We start from the raw sequence: 11,542 nt of genomic DNA, 5'->3' as shown, positions 1-11,542 counted from the left end.
GTAAGAAAGTAAAAATTATTATTATTTAGTAATTTTTGTTTTTAGTGTATTTATTGTTTTGTTGTTTTTAGTATTTTTATGTTTTAAATAATTTTTAAATATATTAAATGTTTTTAATATTAAATATAAAATACTTAAAAAAACAATACATATTATTATTATTATTATTAAATATTAGTTATTACAAAATAAAAATATAGAAATTTCTAAATAATAATAATACTTTTTACTTTTTTTTTTAATCCCTTATATTGTAAAGTGGTAAATCCAGCCGCTGAACACAGGACCTCGTGGCGCAACGGTAGCGCGTCTGACTCCAGATCAGAAGGTTGCGTGTTCAAATCACGTCGGGGTCAAAGCTTTCATCTTTGCATTCGAGTTTTATACGGTTGGCAAATTAATAGCACACATTATAAATTCAGAAATTCAGTCATAGGTTAGTAGTACATAATGATCGTGCTTATTAAAAAGTAATTATTCGATGAGAATTACAGGATTCTAAAACTGATATGTTGATCTTTGACAGAGCAAGAATATCTTAGTACAAAGAAGTCAATATTACTTTATTACTAATAAAAAATCTTTATGATATGCGACCCTGGTCCACAAAACCGTTTTAAATAGGTCGCATTTGTCTGAAATTAAGAAAAGACTAAACATGCATACGGTAAAAACAATACATAATAATAATAATAATAATAATAATAATAATAATAATAATAATAATAATAATAATAATAATAATAAATAAAAATAATAAAATATGACTTTAAGGAACACAAATTCCTAAATATGTGTACATTTTATATTTATAACATACATTATGTGCTGTGGAAACTTCATAGCCTCTGGTTACTTTAAATATGTACCACCAGTCAAAAGTTATTGAACATATTTTAATTTTTTTTTTTAAAGACGTCTCTTCTGCTTACCAATCCTGTATTTTCAAGAAAAATCTGAAATATTTTTTACTATTTAAAATAACTGTTTTCTATTTGAATATATTTTTAAATGTAATTTATTACTGTGATTAAAGCTACATTTTCAGCATCATTACTCCAGTCTTTAGTGTCACATTATCCTTCAGAAATCATTCTGATATGCTGTTTTGCTGCTCAAGAAACATTTGTAAGCAGAAGAGACTTCAATAATTCAAAGTTAATCAAAGCTGCGTTTTTTAATCTCTTATATTGTTAACTAGTAACTCCAGCCGCTGATCGCAGGACCTCGTGGCGCAACGGTAGCGCGTCTGACTCCAGATCAGAAGGTTGCGTGTTCAAATCACGTCGGGGTCAAAGCTTTCATCTTTGCATTCCAGTCTTATGAATTTATCAAATTAATAGCACACATTATATTCCGACAAAGACTACGAATTTCAGTCATATGTTAGTACATAATGACCGTGCTTATTAAAAAGTAATTATTCAATGAGAATTACTGGATTCTAAAACTGATATGTTGATCTTCGACAGAGCAAGAATATCTAACTACAAAGAAGTCGATATAACTTCATTGCTAATAAAAAAGCAGTTTTTTGTAGGTCGCATTTGTCTGAAAATAAGAAAAGACTAAACATGCACACGGTAAAAAAAAACAAAAAACAAAATATTAATAATAATAAAGAAATAATGAATATAGTAAAATTCTAAAAAATGTGTACATTTTTATATTTATAACAAACATTATGTACTGTGGAAAAGTCAGTCATAGCCTCGGGTTATTTTAAATATATACACTACCAGTCAAAAGTTATTGAACATTTTTTTTAATGTTTTTTTTTTTAAAGAAGTCTCTTCTTCTTACTAATCCTGCATTTTCAGGAAAAATCTGAAATATTTTTACCATTTCAAATAACTGTTCTATTTGAATATATTTTCATATTTATTTTTTTCCTGTGATCAAACTACATTTTCAGCAACATTACTTCACTCTTTAGTGTCACATTATCCTTCAGAAATCATTGTAATATGCTGATATGCTGCTCAAGAAACATGTCTTATTATCAATAATTAAAACAGTTTATAATTAAAGCTGCATTTTTTTTATATCTCTTATATTTTTAAAGAGTAAATCCAGCCGTCGAACGCAGGACCTCGTGGCGCAACGGTAGCGCGTCTGACTCCAGATCAGAAGGTTGCGTGTTCAAATCACGTCGGGGTCAAAGCTTTCATCTTTGCATTCGAGACTTATACAGTTGCCAAATTAATAGCAAACATTATATTCCGACAAAGACTACAAATTTCAGTCATAGGTTAGTAGTACATAATGACCGTGCTTATTAAAAAGTAATTATTCAATTAGAATTACTGGATTCTAAAACTGATATGTTGATCTTCGACAGAGCAAGAATATCTAACTACAAAGAAGTCGATATAACTTCATTACTAATAAAAAAGCAGTTTTTTTGTAGGTCGCATTTGTCTGAAAAAAAAGAAAAGACTAAACATGCACACGGTAAAAACAATAGAAAATAATAATAATAATAATAATAATAATAATAATAATAATAATAATAATAATAATAAAATATGACTTTAGGGAACAAAAAATTCTTAGATATGTGTACATTTTTATATTTATAACAAACATTATGTACTGTGGAAACGTCAGTCATGGCCTCTGGTTACTTTACAGTAAATACCAAGCCTGCATTTTCAAGAAAAATCTGAAATATTTTTACCATTTAAAATAACTGTTTTCTATTTTAAAAAGTAATTTATTCCTGTGATCAAAGCTACATATTCAACCATTACTTCAGTCTTTAGTGTCACATTATCCTTTAGAAATCATTCTAATATGCTGATTTGCTGCTCAAGAAACATTTATTATTATCAGTAATTCAAACAGTTAATCAAAGCTGCGTTTTTAAATCCCTTATATTTTTCAACAGTAACTCCAACCGCTGAACGCAGGACCTCGTGGCGCAACGGTAGCGCGTCTGACTCCAGATCAGAAGGTTGCGTGTTCAAATCACGTCGGGGTCAAAGCTTTCATCTTTGCATTCCAGTCTTATGAATTTATCAAATTAATAGCACACATTATATTTCGAGTAAAATTAGGAAATTCAGCCACATGTAAGTAGTACATGCAAATTAAAAAAAAAAAATTCAATAAGAATTACAGGATTCTAAAACAGAATCGTAGCTGATCTTCGACAGAGCAATAATATCTAAATACAAAGAAGTCGATATTTCGTTAATAACAAAATAACATTTATGAAAGATTATTATTATTTTTGCTACTAACAATTATATTGATTTTATTAATATTGTATTATTTATTACAAATTTTATAATACAATATATAAAATAATCATATAACCATATTTTAACCCTAAATCACATTTACTTCCTACTGATGCAGATCACTAGATGGCGCTGCAGCACAATAAATGCACCCGCTTTAATCACTTAAAATGAACTTTTGTATCAGCCTGAAAACCATAAACACCATCCTGAGGTCAATAATAATAATGGACACAAATACCAGGATTGCATCCTATATGATAATTCATGACATAAATACACAGACCTCGTGGCGCAACGGTAGCGCGTCTGACTCCAGATCAGAAGGTTGCGTGTTCAAATCACGTCGGGGTCAAACGTTTAGTCTTCACAGTCAAATCCAGACTAATATATTTAGAACACAGTAAATGTACAGAACGTGAATAAATCCCCCCAAAATCCCGTGAATAAGCCAGAGAAACAAATCCTACAGTCATGCAAGTGTGAGGCAGTTCATGTAGGCCTAGATATTACAATTTCAATATCAGGACTAGACAGTTAATCCTGCAGTGCCAAAGAGACTTTTTAGGGTCTCTTTCTTATGAATGTATGTATGTATACATATATATATATATATTCATTGTCATTCTATTTGACAACATAGAATGACAATAAATGGATCAAAAATTATTATTTTTTAAATTGCACTTAAACTCGATCAAACATGCAATAACACAATACTAACACGAGGCGTCAGTGTGCGTCAGTCTTTGCTGACTGAAGGTTTTTGCACTTCATTTATAAACATCACCGGTGCACTTCGACCACAAATCAGTTTACATCTGACTGACGATGCACACTACAAGAGGCAATCAGATCCGCATTTTTGTCTGAACATAAGAAAAGACTAAACATGCACATGATAAAAACAATAAAAAATATATAAGTAATAATAAAATAAATAACATTTTCTGAAATCAAATCAAGTTTTATATTATATATAATATTATAATATAATTTTAAATGCTTTTTTAAAGCCTGCATTTATTTATTCCAAAGTACAGCAAAAATATTAAAAAAAATGTTGAAATATTTTTGCCATGTAAAATAACTTTTTTCTATCTGAATATATTTTAAAATGTAATTTTGTTCCTGTAATCAAAGCTACATTTTCAGCATCATTCTCATTGTATGGATCATTCTAATATGCTAATTTGCTGTTCAAGAATTTTTTAAATTATCATTATGTTATTATATATTTTTTCTGGATTTTTCGATAAATTGATTTTTTTTTTTAGGAAAAGAAATAATAGAAATTAGTACTTTCATTTACCCAAAAAAGCTACATTTTAATTGATCAAAAGGGATGATAAAGACATTTATAATGTTAAAATATTTCTATTTCAGTTAAATGCTGTTCTTCTGAACGTTATATTCATCAAAGAAACCTGAAAAAATTCTATTTAGCTGTTTTCAACATAATAATAATAATAAACATTTTTTGAGCAGCGAATCAGCATATTAGAATGATTTCTGAAAGATCACGTGACACTGAAGACTCGAGTAATGAAGATAAAAATTCAGCTTTGATCACAGGAAATTTTTTTTATTTTTAAATAAATTCAAATAGAAAACAGTTATTTTAAATAAAAAAAAATATTGAAAATTTTACTGTTTTTGCTGTACTTTGGATCAAATAAATGCAGGTCTTTAGAAAACATTTAAAATCTTACTGTTCAAAAACTTTTGACTGATATATATTGTTGTTTTTTTATTACATTTTATTTTAAAAAATATTTGTAAATTTTAAATGGCAAAGAGGTGTTTCAATTTAGTTAATCAAAATAAATGTTCAACTTCATAAAATAAGTTAGATTTAATTTAAGTTTAAATGACTCAAACAGCTAAGTTGATTGTACTAAATCGAGCATTTAAGGTTAAGAAGTATACAAATCGTCAATTTGTTTTGAAAATGACAGATCGTTTCGCTAGATAAGATCCCGGCTGGGATCGTTTAGAGCCCTTTGAAGCTGCATTTAAACTGCATTTTGAAAGTTTAAACTTGGGAGCACCAAGTATATGGAGCAGTCCACTATATGGAGAGAAATCCTGAAATGTTTTCTTCAAGAAACATAATTTCTTATCAACTGAAGAAAGAAAGACATGAACATCTTGGATGACAAGGGGGTGAGTACATTATCTGTATATCTTTGTTCTGGAAGTGAAGCTCTCCTTTAAAGCAGTATTTTTTCCCCAGTCTGACTGTAATGCTGACGTGTGTGAGGCTGTGGAGCAGGTGATGCTCGTGTCCTTGACTCTCTCTCCGTCTCTCACTCTCACACATGCTCTCCACTCAGCACCTGATTTCAATGGCAGGTGTCATTGCATTACACACCGAACACAAGCACGCGAGTCATGTATCCAGAGATTGACCTCATTTAGACTGACACAGCTATACATTGGCAAGGGCAAGTTCTACTGCTTTAAACACTCCATATACTGCAAGCGAAGCATCGCATCCATACCACTGATTATTGGTGAAATGATTCATATTTATGAGTTGTCATGTATATAAAGTGCTTGAATTAGGTCATGGCACAACATCTGAATTCAAGTCAGAAATTAGTCTGAAATACGATTGTAAATCAAATCAACAAATATCTGGGAGGAGAGTTTCTGCTAGGGCAGCATGATTTGGGGTAAAAAACATATTGCAATTTTTCTGATAAAATCTGCCATATGCGTTTTGATATGCGTTTTGATAGGCTCTACAGTTTGGCCAATATAAATATGGCTATATAATAATAATAATAATAGTTATTATTTAGTCATGTGTATTTTCTTTAATAATAAACATTTTATTTATTGTAAACTTTTTTAGTTATTTATTTTTATTATTATTAATATTTATTATTATTATTATTACTAAATAAACAAATACATAAAGTAAAAATTACTAAAAAACAAAATAAGAAATATTACTATTATAATATTTTACTTTAAGGTAAAATGTATTTTAATTTAGTAATAGAAATAATTATAATAATTAACATTAATTAAAAAAAACAATAATAATATAAAAAATTATATATATAAAATGTAAAACAACATATTACTGTTGAAATAATAATGAAGATTTTATAATAATATTTTTATTTTTACATTACAACTGTAAAATGACAATACTAATATTCACAGCTGTCTTAACAGATGCTTGTGTGTAAAAGTACAGTTTATCAAAAGCTTTTTATTTCAGATAAATGCTGATCCTTTGATCTTTCTAACCTATTTATCAAATAATCCTGACCCTTTTTTTACTGTTTTAAATAATAATAATAATAAATGAGTAATGATGCTGAAAATTTAGCTTTGATCACAGGAATAAATTACATTTTAAAATATATTAAAATAGAAAACAGTTATTTTAAATAGTAAAAAATATTTCAATTTTTTTTTGCTGTACTTTGGACCAAATAAATGCAAGCTTAGTGAGCAAAAGAGACTTCTTTAACAAACATTACAAATTTTACTGTTCAAAAACATTTGACTGGTAGTGTATTCGCAATGCGAATGTCTGCATGCATAAAATACTTGGAGTAGCTAGTACTCACTGGACATTTGTGGTGGGCTAATGTCTGCGGTTGCACTTACTATTTTTAAACCATAGGAGGCAGTGCAGTGTACAGTATTCAGCCAGAGTTTCTGTCATTCTGAACATAGTGATCTGGTTTTTGATTTTCTCTTGGCACATGCACTTAATGACATGATTTATACCCTGGCTGTCCCACCTTTTAGGAAGGCCCAGTATTTCACAGTTAATCCTATACATTCTCATATTCAAATCGATTGTTATTCTATTTTGATCCCACACTTTGTCCAGTAAACAAAAAAAGGATATAAACAGCACATTTAAATGTATATTATTAAAAAGTATTTTTCTATTGAATATATAAATATGTGAACATTCTAATCAGTTAATATGCATCCACATTTTAGGTCAAATTTACGCAGGAATAAAGATGAATCCTTATTTCACATTTGTCACTACTGTACACAAACACACACAAAGTGTTGGGGAAAGTTAATTTAATAAAAAATGTAATGCATTATATATTTACTCCCTAAAAAGTAACAAATTGCATTACTTTGGTACTTTTTATGAAAAGTAATATATTATGTTAATTTTGCATTACTTTTTCTCATCCAGGTGGGCTTGCTAGTTTGTTTTTAAAATATAAATTTCTATTTTTGGCAAATGTAAAAGCCTTTCACACCAAAAGCACAATGAATAAGAATTGGGCTAAATGAAAAGCTAATTTAAATCTGTACCGTAGAGAGCTCAGATCAAACAAACCTTTTTAAAGGAGTTTAAGTTCAACAAAAATGTACAGATAATGTACTCACGCCCTTGTCATCCAAGATGTTCATGTCTTTCTTTCTTCGTCGTAAAGAAATTATGTTTTTTGTGAAAAATATTTCAGGATTTTTCTCCATAGTGGACTTCTAAAATTGCAGTTTAAATGCGGCTTCAAACGATCCCAAATGCGGTTGTAAACGATCCCAGCCTAGGAATAAGGGCCTTATCAAGCAAAACGATCTGTTATTTTTTTAAATCACAATTTATATATATGTGACCCTGGACCACAAAACCAGTCTTAAGTCGCTGGGGTATATTTGTAGCAATAGCCAAAAATACATATGGGTCAAAATTATTGATTTTTTTTTTAAATGTCAAAAATCATTAGGAAATTAAGTAAAGATCATGTTACATTAAGATTTTTTGTAAAATTCCTACTGTAAACCTATCAAAATGTAATTTTTGATTAGTAATATGCATTGTTAAGAAATTAATTTGGACAACTTTAAAGGTGATTTTCTCAGTATTTTGATTTTTTTGCCCCCTCAGATTCCAGATTTTCAAATAGATGTATCTCGGCCAAATATTGTCCTATCCTAACAAACCATACATCAATAGAAAGCTTATTTATTGAGCTTTCATATGATGTATACATCTCAGTTTTGTTTAACCTTATGACTGGTTTTGTGGTCCAGGGTCACATATATATATATATTTTTTTTTTTTTTTCCTCAAATGCTCGTCTTGTCTTGCTCTGTAACAAATTGATCCCTGACAGTTAGGGTACGTCGAAAAACTCCCATTTCATTTTCTCCCTAAACTTCAAAAATTATTTCAAAATCATCTTTCATCGCTGCAGAAGTACCGACCCAGTGTTTGCAAAGAAGATCAAATACCCCTAACAAAAAAGGTAAAACAGCAATGTAGAACGATTTTGAAGTTGAGGGAGAAAATGAGAGTTTTTTTAAAAAAAAGTTTTTCCCCATTTATTGACTGAGAGCTCTCCTGTCTCCATGTTGAGAGAAATCAGGAGTAAGATGTAACTTTAGTTCTAGGATAACTGTGAACATGCATTAATTCATCTCACTCACAAAAAAATAAATAAACAGATTCAGTATCTCTCAAAATGATTAAAAAGAGTGAAAAGCAATTCAGAATATGACGCAAAACTGCAATTAAATATGTTAAACAATTCAAATATCTTTTATGAATTTAAACCTATTTTATTAACCAATGTCTTTGCTGCTGACCTTCAATAATCCAATTTAACTCTACAAGCAAAAATGACTCAAGATAAACTAACATTTGTGCTTCATAGTTTTTTTTTTTGCTGAAGAGTGTTGAACTTTCTTCTTATGCATTCTACTAGACAGACATACATTTACTTTTCCATTTAGCCTGAGGCTTTTGGTGTGAAAGAGCTTTTACATTTGCCAAAAATAGTACTTTTAATATTAAAAACAAACAGGCAAACCCTGCCCAGATGTAAAAAGTAACGCAAAAGTAACATAACACATTACTTTCCATTAAAAGTAACTAAGTAATGTAATTAGTTACTTTTTTAGGGAGTAACGCAATATTGTAATGCTTTACTAAGTAACACTGCACACACACACACACACACACACACACACACACACACACACACACACACACACACACACACACACACACGTTGGGTTTACATGTTTTATGGGGACATTCCATAGGCGTAATGGTTTTTATACTGTACAAACCGTACTTTCTATCACCCTACACCTACCCTACACCTAAACCTAGCCCTCACAGGAGATTGTGCACACTTTTACTTCATCAAAAAAACTCATTGTGTATGATTTATAAGCCTGTTTCCTCATGGGGACCTGAGAAATGTCCCCACAAGGTCAAAATCTACTGGTATTCCTATCCTTGTGGGGACATTTGGTCCCCACAACGTGATGAATACCAGGTACACACACACACACACACACACACACACACACACACACACACACACACACACACACACACACACACACACACACACACACACACACACACACACACACACACACACACACACACACACTAAGCAGGTTAGAGAAGGTCATTTTAGCTTTGAGACATTGTACCACTTTGGCTTTTCAACACATTTGCGCGCACACACACATCGGACACATGCATGAAGGATTTATGTGCTGTCAGATGGCTGCTCTGTTTCAGTAACGACAGCTCAATGACAGCCATATACATACCAAACACACACTGCATCTCACTTCTGTCTACTTGTGAAGTTCTGTATTTATATTTTTAGAAAAGACTGACAGTCTGGTGCAATCATGAAACCTTAACTAAATTCAGAGAAGAAGATGAAATAAAGAATGATAAATAAAGACATGAATCACAAATAAATCTGTTGACAAATAAATAAAGAAAAAAATGGAAATTTAAATATAAAGAGTGAAAACTTGGCTTAAACACCACAATGTGACTGGATGATTGAGTAGAAATGGTCATAGCTACAGAAAGCATCTTTTTAATTTTAACACACTAAAGACAGAAGCAGAATGGCTTTGTTTGATTGTCCTGCCGGTCATAAATATCGTGAATGTGATTCCCTGGCGTCATGTCAGAATAATAAAGGTGAACACACTGCAAAGTGACCAGTAATAATGCTCTTATATATGGAATACACATCACATTAGTTATAATACGAAACTGTTGACTGGCTACAGTAAAGGTTGGGAAGGCTGTTTTGAAATTATATGTTTTTGTTATAATAACACATTGTTATGTTATTGTAAACTGTGCACCAAAATTTTTAAAATAAATAAATAAATAATGAATTACTTATTTTTATATTAATTACAAATTATGAATAAATTGTAAATTATAAATAGAAATAATTCATATTTTATTTAATATATAAATATGTGATTTATAATACATTTTTCATTTAAAATTTGTACTATTTATAAATTAAAACTTGTAAATAAAAAACATTTAATTATAATAATTATTACAAATTATTAATAATTAGCAAATTATAAATTAAATGATTTATGTTATTAAATATATAAATATTTGTGATTTATAAAATGTATACAATAATTCTATATATATAAATTATAGATTCTTGAAAAATTACACATTTTTATAAATTATGAATAAATTGTAAATTATAAATAGAAATAATTCATTCATTTATAAAACAATTATATAAAATATATAAATTATTTAAAAATGACAAATATTTATAAATTATAAATTTTTCTTAAAAAATGTGTACTATTTATAAATTAAAAATTGTAAATAAAAACACAAATTTACAATTATTATTACAACTTGTACAAACTTTGCAAATTATAAATGAAATGATTTATTTAATTAAATATAAAAATATTTGTGATTTAGAAATAAATGTAATAAATAAAAATAAATAAATTGCATAAATGTATACAATAATTCTATATATATATATATAAAATTATAAATTCTTAATTTTAATTATATTAAATTAAATTGATATTTTATTAATTAAATTAGGATTAAATTGCAAATTAATAAATAGAAATAATTCATATTTAATATATAAATATGTGATTTATAAATTATTTAAAAATGACAAATATTTATCAAATATACATTTGTCATTTAAAATGCATACTCTTTATAAATTAAAAATACTAATTTATAATAATTACAAATTATAAATGATTATAAATGATTTATAATATTATATTAAATATTATAAATATGTAAATATTTGTGATTTATAAGTAATGATATATAATTTTAAATTCTTTAAAAATTACACATTTTTATAAAATAAAGTATGAAAAAATTGTAAATTATAATAATTTATTATATTTTATTTAATATATAAATATTTGTGAATTATAATTTATGAAATAATTATAAATAAAATGATCAATTCTTTATAAATTATACATTTGTAATTTCAAATATGTAATAATTATAC

General features: G+C 28.2%; 5 non-coding genes across 5 annotated transcripts; all 5 read left to right on the top strand.

Moving 5' to 3' along the window:
- Positions 1–284: 284 nt before the first annotated feature.
- trnaw-cca (transfer RNA tryptophan (anticodon CCA)) lies at positions 285–356 on the top strand. Its single transcript has one exon. It is a non-coding gene; the product is annotated as a tRNA-Trp (tRNA).
- Positions 357–1,223: 867 nt separating this feature from the next.
- On the top strand, positions 1,224–1,295 carry trnaw-cca (transfer RNA tryptophan (anticodon CCA)). The gene has a single exon. It is a non-coding gene; the product is annotated as a tRNA-Trp (tRNA).
- Positions 1,296–2,089: 794 nt separating this feature from the next.
- On the top strand, positions 2,090–2,161 carry trnaw-cca (transfer RNA tryptophan (anticodon CCA)). Its single transcript has one exon. It is a non-coding gene; the product is annotated as a tRNA-Trp (tRNA).
- A 751-nt stretch (positions 2,162–2,912) lies between these two features.
- On the top strand, positions 2,913–2,984 carry trnaw-cca (transfer RNA tryptophan (anticodon CCA)). Its single transcript has one exon. It is a non-coding gene; the product is annotated as a tRNA-Trp (tRNA).
- Positions 2,985–3,528: 544 nt separating this feature from the next.
- On the top strand, positions 3,529–3,600 carry trnaw-cca (transfer RNA tryptophan (anticodon CCA)). The gene has a single exon. It is a non-coding gene; the product is annotated as a tRNA-Trp (tRNA).
- Positions 3,601–11,542: the final 7,942 nt, after the last annotated feature.

Source organism: Garra rufa, chromosome 24, assembly GCF_049309525.1.
Source record: "Garra rufa chromosome 24, GarRuf1.0, whole genome shotgun sequence".
Lineage (NCBI taxonomy): Eukaryota > Metazoa > Chordata > Actinopteri > Cypriniformes > Cyprinidae > Garra > Garra rufa.
The sequence above is the reverse complement of the archived record's forward strand: the minus strand, read 5'-3'. Positions and strand labels throughout refer to the sequence as shown.